The sequence below is a fragment of the Borostomias antarcticus genome (genome assembly GCF_949987555.1).
Source record: "Borostomias antarcticus genome assembly, chromosome: 7".
Taxonomy (NCBI): Eukaryota; Metazoa; Chordata; class Actinopteri; order Stomiiformes; family Stomiidae; genus Borostomias; species Borostomias antarcticus.
In genome coordinates, this window is record NC_140240.1 from 12,020,200 (window position 1) to 12,029,858 (window position 9,659).

The window sequence follows — 9,659 nt, forward strand, 5'->3', positions numbered from 1 at the left end:
AAAATCGATGTCACCTCTAAATCATTGGTACATAATCATTAGTAAAATAAATAACTGTGTGATGACTGTCCGTGTGTGTATTTAATAATGTAATTTGTGTGTGTGTGTGTGTGTGTGTGTGTGTGTGTGTGTGTGTCCGTGTGTGCGTCCGTGTCCGTGTGTGTGTGTGTGTTTATTTGCTTGTGTATGATAAGATCACCCTCTAATCTCACGGTGTGTGTTCTCTATGGAGGCTGGCCCAGTGCCGGGATCTGGCAGAGCTGCTGAAGAGGTTCCAGAGCGTCCGTAGTGACCTGAGCAGCACCTTACAGAGGGCAGAGCGCACCATCGCTCAACAGGCCTCCTACATGGGCAAAGACAACCTGCAGAGACTCCTCACTAAGGTAGCGTTCACTTTCATTAAAGGAGTAGTCAAGGGAAAATGCATGTTTAGCCCTGTTTTAAGGTTACTTATGTTAACTTATACTTATGTTTGTCTTTGAAATTGAGAGTTTAACATGTTTTTTGAATGATTTTTCACAGTGCCCACCCACATCCATTGTATGACCAAAACGATGGTAGAGCAATTATCAGACTTTCTCTCAAAGTGCTAGCTTTGTCAACGTTTTGATCTGAACCATTGTATATGATCATAAGTAACCTTAAAACAGGGCTAAACATGCATTTTGCCTTTACTACTCCTTTAACTAAGTCATTCGCCGTTGTGTGGACTCTGATGATAAGGATTCTCAGAACAGGAACATGTCGTGGATCTACAAGCTGCTAGTAAACATCCTCAGTGAAGTCTGACCACTGTGGAGAACATTCATGGTGTTAACGCGCTGTATCCAGTTGGAACCACTAGATGGCAGCAGACTCTCATTTTCTTTTTCCTAAATAATAACACTTTTTTTTTGTGGAAATGTGTATGCCTGAGTGGGCATTACTTTATGTGTGTGAATGTACTCACTTTGTTAGTTTGATAGGTATGTATCAATGTATGTGTCTATTTATGAGCACTTGTTTTTGTTCAGGTGCATGCCAGCAGGGCGGAGCTGTGTGTTTATGAAAGCTTGTTTTTGTTCAGGTGCATGCCAGCAAGGCGGAGCTGTGTGAACTTGGAGACGGGGTGGAGGAGATCCGCAGCATCTGCAGACAACTGCAGACACAGCTGCGCAAGATCCCCGACTGCGCAGACGCCCCCTTCGACAGCGAGGCGGCCGCGCTCATGGACCGCTGGCTGGATGTGAGTTCGCCCTGCCTCGCCCCGCCCTGCTCTGCCCCGCCCCACCCTGCCCCGCCCTACCCCGCCCCGCCCCACCCTGCCCCGCCACACCCTGGACCCTGACACCTTCTCTCTCTCAGTTACTCTCTTACTCTCTTAAGCACCTACTGTATTCTAGATTGCTATTCTTGCACTTTGCCTTTAGCACTAGATTATGCTCTTAGTCACTTGTTTTAGAAAGTAGAGGCACTTGTGAGTTCTGGTGAGTAGTAGTACATTGGCTTTTCCTACGTTAAATGCAATTATTGTTAGTCTCTTTGGATAAAAGTGTCTGCTAAATGACTGTAATCTAATGTAATGTCTTACAGCCTTGTCAGTTGCAGTTTGTATGTGTTGTTTGTTTATATTTTATGGTATGTTTGTGCAAGTTTGAGCCATTGAGTGTTGTTCCAAATGTAACTGTCAATATAATACTTTGGTTACAAGTATTTGGGGACAAGTTAGATGTTGGAGGAAATGGCCGTGGAATTACTTGGTGGCTACAGGGTGGCTACTGTACCTTGGAATTTAAGTTGTTAGAAAGACAGTTCTCTAACGTGGAATATAGATCGGATTAAAAAAACAGTGAACAGAAATATCACAGCCAGTGTAAATGGGAAATGAGATTCATGTGTTGATGAATGTCATACCAATTCGGACTCGCTATACAAATAAAGTTTGATTTGATTCGATTTGATTTGACACTGTAAGCCTAAATCAGATGTTCTCCCCCAAGGTCACGGAGAGAACGGACTCCCACCTGGACAACCTGCGTGTGGGGCTGGCTCTGTGGGAGGGGCTTCTCCAGCTGGGCGAGGAGGTGGAGAACTGGACCACCAATAAAATGGCCTCCTTTGCCCAGTCACACCCCTTCCAGAGTGAGGAGGAGGTCACGGCCATGCAGGTAAAGTCCCCCGGCCACCCTCTGCGTTTTTTGTGTTTTTTGTTTTTGTGTGATTTCATACGGTTGATTTTCATTTCATTTCATTTCAAACCTTTATTTATACTCGTAAAGCACTGTTTCCCTCATTTACAGTGTTGACAAGTTCACACAGATACACAACTAACAACGGAGCAAATACAATATTCAATAATAATATTAATAATAATTAAAAACACTAATAATTATAATAATAATTCAAAACAGTTACAGGTCGAAGTAAGATTTTAAAAGGAGTTATTTTCTTACACGCTTTGTTGGATGTTAAGGCAAAGATCCTCCGGCTGAATTGTTGAATTCTCAGTGAATTGTGTCTTTCACTTCATGCTGGGTTGTGAAGCTTACAGAGTAGTTTAGTTAGCCCGTCCCTACCTCTCCTGATCTCTGGTCCTTCCCCAGAATGAGCTCCAGGCCCAGGAAGACAACCTGGAGCGCTTCCAGCGGAGGGCCTCTGAGATCCAGGCGCTGCTGCAGAGCCAGGAGCCCCCTCTAGAACTCCAGGTGGGTGAGACGAGGGTCGGCCTCAGGAAATAGGAAGGGCCTGGGAGAGTCTGGAGTAATATAATAATAAAATAATACAATTCTTGGTCTAACAGTCCACCATTTCTTTTACCTTGCAGTAGGCACCATTTTAGCTGTTTTTGCTCATTTATTTTTGTGAAAGTCAATTTTATCGCACCCGTTACATTACATAAGTGCTATGCAAATAGAGTTGACTCTCCTCATCCTCCTCTTCCAGGTTATCGGGACCCAAATGAGGAAGAAGATCGATCAGGTGAACGAGTTCTTCTCGGAGACTGGGGAAATCCACAGACAGTTGGTGGCAGCTAAGGGACAGGTGACCGCCAAGATGGCGGAGTGTGAGTCGTCTGTCCAGAAGATCCAGGATGCACTGGGCCACCTCGCTGCCTTGGATCCCACAGATCTCTGTACACAAATACAGGTACATTTAAAATAAAATGTAAAAAGAAGCCATTTCTAAGGCCTCATTTTATTTTCAGATTGAGAAGTACATTTACACATAGTAATGTTGTAATAATAATAATAATAATAATGCATTTTATTTATAAGGCGCCTTTCAAGTCACCGTACAGGATAAAAAAGACAATAAAATATACAATAGACAAAAGATACAAAATAAAAAAATAATAAACGTCTTCTCTCTCGGCGTAGGAGCTGTCTGCACAGCTGCAGATGCAGGCGGAGCAGGCGGACGGCCTGATGGAGGAGCTGCGTCTCCTGGCCTCCGTCACCGGCCCACAGAGCCTGCAGGACCTGGCTGCAGACTGCCTGCGTCTGCAGGAGAGCGTCTGCGCAGCCCGGCAGCTTCTGGCTCTCACGACTGCGCAGGCTGAGGAGGACGTCCGGAGAATGGACAGGTACTAACAGTCACAGGTTTACACCGATTTTGGGGTTAACTCCAAAATCTGTTTGTCTAATGTGTTCAAAAATATGTTTTTCTATTTTTATCTTGCGAAACCCTACAGTATATGAAAGATTTGAAATGTTATGCTAATTTTCCAGCTGTTCACTTTCTCAAAAAAAGACTTCTAAGTATATGCACATGGCCACTGACTGCAGACTTTGCACAGACCATAACACCATACTGCTTCAAGTTCAGTTCCATGTCATTTCATGAATGACGGGTCGTGAAACAAGTTAATCCTGCTCTCTCGAGTTCAGGATGCATTCTTCTTCCTAATCTCTCCGCTCAACCTGAATGTTACTGCAGTTTGTAAGTGGGTGTGTCGACTAATGAGAATTCCCACGTGTGCTAGTCTGCAGAAGCAGTGTGAGAGTCTAGAGCAGTGGTTGAAAGCGTCAGAACCGAAAGCAGAGGAAGGAGAGGACCTTCGTCGCCTGCAAAAGGAAGTACTCGAGCACAGGTAAACAATCTATCAAAAGTCTTTTCATTTCTCATCTCATATTTCATATTTTATGCATATCCTACATCACGCATGTATATCCTGTGATGAAAATAATATTAGAATCGAAATTATACTAGTCACACATTGCAAGATTGTATGGCCTCCTCACACACAGACTTGACCATCTTCAATTTCCCTTGCAGTGAGCAGGCGGAGGCCCTTGTTGATCTGGTGACATCGTTACACAGAAGCACACTCAAGGGGTCGTCCTTCCTTCAGCACGCTGGCAGGCTACTGGAGCGCTTCCGCAGTCTCCAGACCAGCATACTCGCCTCCGAAGCCGATCAGAGATCTCTTGCTGCTGAGACCCAGGTCTTCCAGACGCTGGCAAGAGACACCGGCGCCTGGTTTACGGCCCTGCGACAACAGGTTGACTCTGTAGTCGATGATGGTTCGGCCACCCGTAGCCAGGCTGAACAGAAACTACTCACGGCCCAGGTGAGGGAGCTCATCCCAGGGATCATTAGTAACCATAGACCTGTTTTATGGTGAAGGGAGGCCTCTGGCTACCAATGGCACTTAATGTAAGCAACAATGAGTCTTTAAATATTAGTAACACAATACTAAGGTATTTGGTCCTTCTACAGTATGTGCATTTTCTTCAAAATATTCTAAATGGCCCATGGCAAAATAATAACAAAAAGTAATAATTGCATGTTATTATTATTATTATTATTATTGTTATTATTAGTGTTATTATTATACTTTTATTATTCATTCATTCATTCATTCATTTATTTATTTATTTATTTATTTATTTATTAGTTTGTTATTTTAAATGTATCACCCCCTACCCTTTGTTGTGCTGTGCAGGCCGTGCTGAGTGTGATGTCTGAGGCCGAGTCTCGTCTGGAGGACCTGAGGTCTGCTGGACACACGCTCACTCAGCGACGGGGCTTCGGGAGGGCAGAGGTACTGGGTGTGCTTCAGACAGTCAACAGCACAGAGGAGCAGTGGAGATCTGTTCTACAGCCGGCTGAACCACATCGCAGGTTGGTGACCACATGGGATTAATGTGCAATTCTACAACGGAGAGTTTGGATACTTGATTCTGATTGGCTAGCAGCTGTGGTAAAATACTCTGTAACCCACGGCTGCGACTTAATTGCTTAAATATCTCACCTGGAAACACACGCTTGTGAATTTTTCTTGTATTCTATTGATGCTTCACAGGTTGATTCTGTTCTATTGATCCATCAAATAGTCATCCGCAATAGATATACCAATTAACTTCAACACAGATTATTATGATGCTACAGAGGATTACCATGCTGTATATTTTATTTTAATTTTCGTTCAACATCAGAATGTATGGGTTTGAATAAAATAATACAAGACAAGTTGCATAGTAATACAAGAGAAGTTGCAAAGTAGTGATGGGAAATTAACTCTACAAATCTGAATCTCTCTCCTCTGATGGGGCTTTCGTGTTTGTCTCCTTCCTTCTCTTACGAAGTGGTTTGCCTGTCTCTGTCTCTGAGCTGGTTGCTGGCTTCTCTTTTCCCATCATCATCGTTCCGCTCCTGCTCCTTTTGCCCGAGAAACTTGCCTCGCCCAGGATGTGGCTGGACGAGCTCAACCGGGCACCTTCAGTTTCAGAACTAAGGCCATCACTAAGCTCTCCCTCAAGTATAGAATATGAATCACTTGGCATTGGGAGGGCAGGTACATTGGAAGGTACACCCTCGCCTGAATAATATATGGGAATTGATAGGGAGGGTTTATAGATTCTTCGACTCTTCAAAGTCTTGCTGCCATTATGCTCATTCTCCTCCTGTGCCTCATAGCTGTAGTGGCGTTTTAAGGTGGTGCTCACCACTTTACAAGTGCATTGACCAAAAGTAGTGGCCTCGGGTGTCTGAGGGGGAAAGAATATCGCACTGGTGCGTCGGGTTTCTGTGCAGCTTCTTCCAGGCATATCCAGTTTGTCGTTACTCTCCTTGCGACTCTGGAAGGAAAAATTAAGTGCTTTTCTGGACTGCTTGGTCATATTTACCGAACTAAGAATGCCTTGATGTGTGGATGGTACTATGGCTGTATCATGTCCAAATGCCCTTGAAAAGGTGCTCATCGCTGAGCTTGTTTTTAGGGGGCAGTGGGCCCTACCATCACAGGGGAAGTCCGCCTGCTGTTCCTTGGCATTGGACTCATCAATTGAATCTTCTACTCGATGCAGATTCCTCTTGTCTGTCTCCTCTTCATCGTCCCCAGTTAATATTTGGTAAGTGTATGGGGTTACGCTTCTGTCCTTTTGAAAAACCTTGCCCCTCTCGAAGGAGCGGCGGGGATCTTCATCAGACCATTGCCTGGGTGTGGAAAGCATCTTGGACTTTCCTTGAGGCACTGTTGATGGTGGTTCAGTCAGTTGCACAGGTGCAGGGAAAACACCAAACCTTTGCTCAGCCTTTTTGGATTCTGTAGGCATTTTAAACTCTTCTACAGAGTTTGCTAAGGCCCTACTGTGTTGTATAGGTTTATTGGACATCTCAATCCTTTCTCTGTGCACAGAAGATAGCCTTGCCCTTCTTCTTGGGGGTAAAGGCACCTTGAACACTACCTGAGGTTCTTGGGTCAGCTCAGTCTGTGGTTTCGGCTGAGGAGAGACCTCAGAACCATTGTGGGTCTTCAGACTCGGTTCAATCCCATGATCTGAGTCTCTCTCCTCTGATGGGGCTTTCGTGTTTGTCTCCTTCCTTCTCTTACGAAGTGGTTTGCCTGTCTCTGTCTCTGAGCTGGTTGCTGGCTTCTCTTTTCCCCTCATCATCGTTCCGCTCCTGCTCCTTTTGCCTGAGAAACTTGCCTCGCCCAGGATGTGGCTGGATGAGCTCAACCGGGCACCTTCAGTTTCAGAACTAAGGCCATCATTAAGCTCTCCCTCAAGTATAGAATATGAATCACTTGGCATTGGGAGAGCAGGCACATTGGAAGGTACACACTTGCCTGAATAATATATGGGAATGGATAGGGAGGGTTTATAGATTCTTCGACTCTTCAAAGTCTTGCTGCCATTATGCTCATTCTCCTCCTGTGCCTCATAGCTGTAGTGGCGTTTTAAGGTGGTGTTCACCACTTTACAAGTGCATTGACCAAAAGTAGTGGCCTCGGGTGTCTGAGGGGGAAAGAATATCGCACTGGTGCGTCGGGTTTCTGTGCAGCTTCTTCCAGGCATATCCAGTTTGTCGTTACTCTCCTTGCGACTCTGGAAGGAAAAATTAAGTGCTTTTCTGGACTGCTTGGTCATATTTACCGAACTAAGAATGCCTTGATGTGTGGATGGTACTATGGCTGTATCATGTCCAAATGCCCTTGAAAAGGTGCTCGTCGCTGAGCTTGTTTTTAGGGGGCAGTGGGCCCTACCATCACAGGGGAAGTCCGCCTGCTGTTCCTTGGCATTGGACTCATCAATTGAATCTTCTACTCGATGCAGATTCCTCTTGTCTGTCTCCTCTTCATCGTCCCCAGTTAATATTTGGTAAGTGTATGGGGTTACGCTTCTGTCCTTTTGGAAAACCTTGCCCCTCTCGAAGGAGCGGCGGGGATCTTCATCAGACCATTGCCTGGGTGTGGAAAGCATCTTGGTCTTTCCTTGAGGCACTGTTGATGGTGGTTCAGTCAGTTGCACAGGTGCAGGGAAAACACCAAATCTTTGCTCAGCCTTTTTGGATTCTGTAGGCATTTTAAACTCTTCTACAGAGTTTGCTAAGGCCCTACTGTGTTGTATAGGTTTATTGGACATCTCAATCCTTTCTCTGTGCACAGAAGATAGCCTTGCCCTTCTTCTTGGGGGTAAAGGCACCTTGAACACTACCTGAGGTTCTTGGGTCAGCTCGGTCTGTGGTTTCGGCTGAGGAGAGACCTCAGAACCATTGTGGGTCTTCAGACTCGGTTCAATCCCATGATCATGCTCAGGATACCTCTCCTTCATTTGCTGGTGTTTAATAGGTGGCTGAAAAACGCCATGGGTCTCTGTTGGCAACCTAGTCCCTTGTCTGGTCATTGTAGGCCTTTCAAATACATGCCATGTGTTTTGAGATGCCAGAGACTCTTGGGGTGATTGAAGGAGCTCCTCGATATATTTGGGCTCAACAGGTCTTGAGCACACGTCAGTCCTTTGCATGGGTCCACAGCACAGCTTAACCCTTTCAGTGTGTCCAGAAGACGGTTTTGAAGCGCTTTTTGGTGGGAGAGGAATTTTTAAAATGCTGTCTGCCTCTTGAGCAGATTCACTATTTTCACTTGGCGGAGCAGTGGCGTCCAGATTCCTTTTAAGCCACCGTTTGTTCTTGAGACACCGCACATGCTGCTGACTAATTCCTTGGCCGGAATCAGAGCAGTGCTCAGTCCATTGCTGATGTTCAACCGAAAGTTCAGTTGTTCGTCCTGACTCGCAAGATGGCTCAAGAGATGACTCAACCACTTGTTCATGTTTAGGAGATAACTCCATCCCTGGAGTGGGTTCTGGGGAAACATCAGGAGATAACTCCATCCCTGGAGTGGGTTCTTGGGGAACTTCAGGAGATAACTCTATCCCTGGAGTGGGTTCTGAGGAAACTTTAGGAGATAACTCCATCCCTGGAGTGGGTTCTGGGGAAACTTCAGGAGATAACTCTATCCCTGGAGTGGGTTCTGGGGGAACTTCAGGAGATAACTCCATCCCTGGAGTGGGTTCTGGGGAAACTTCAGGAGATAACTCCATCCCTGGAGTGGGTTCTGGGGGAACTTCAGGAGTTAACTCCATCCCTGGAGTGGGCTCTGGGGAAAACTGAGTGCCTTGGTCGGGATCTGGAGAAACATACGGTTGGTGTTCGATCTTAATGGAAATTTCAAATCCTACCTCAGTGTTTGGATAGGAATCCTGAAACTGCCCAATCCCATCCATGCACCCTGTGGAACACACACTTTGCTTCGATGTGAGACGTGGCTTGAATTCTCCATGGGACAATTGAACTGGCTCAACATGTTGTTCAGGCTCACCGGAATCACTAACAGCTTTCCATTCATTTTCTAATTCTATCAGTTGCATGTGCTCAGAACAATGATCACTCTCTTGTGATTGCTTGATCACATCTTGAGGTTCTACTGACATTGCAGATGGAGATTCTTGCTCAGACTTGCTGGGCATTTCAGAAACTTCCCAGGAGATTGGATATTGCTTAGTACAGTGTTGGTGTTCTGTACAGTGTGTGGTTTTTGGAGATGATTGCTTTGTCAGTCTGCACTCAGTAGATACATCGACCTCTTGATAGATAGGTAACACTTCAATCCCTTGTTTGCTTTTGGGAAAAGGCCCAATCTCTGGCCATTGGTCAGAGGATTCCATCTCTTGCCAGGCTTCTGGAGAATACTTGAGCTCTGCTTCAGACTTTTCACACGGGGTAGCAGGTTGCTCAAGCACACGGGACATATCAAATAATTGTGAAGAGATTGAAGTGGTCTCTGTGCATCTGTTGTGGTCAAGGGATGACTCATGCCTATCCTCTTGCTTGGCCAGTAACTCAATTCCTTGATGGTGTTCTGTGGAAGGCTTAGTCCCTGTGTAGGGTACAGG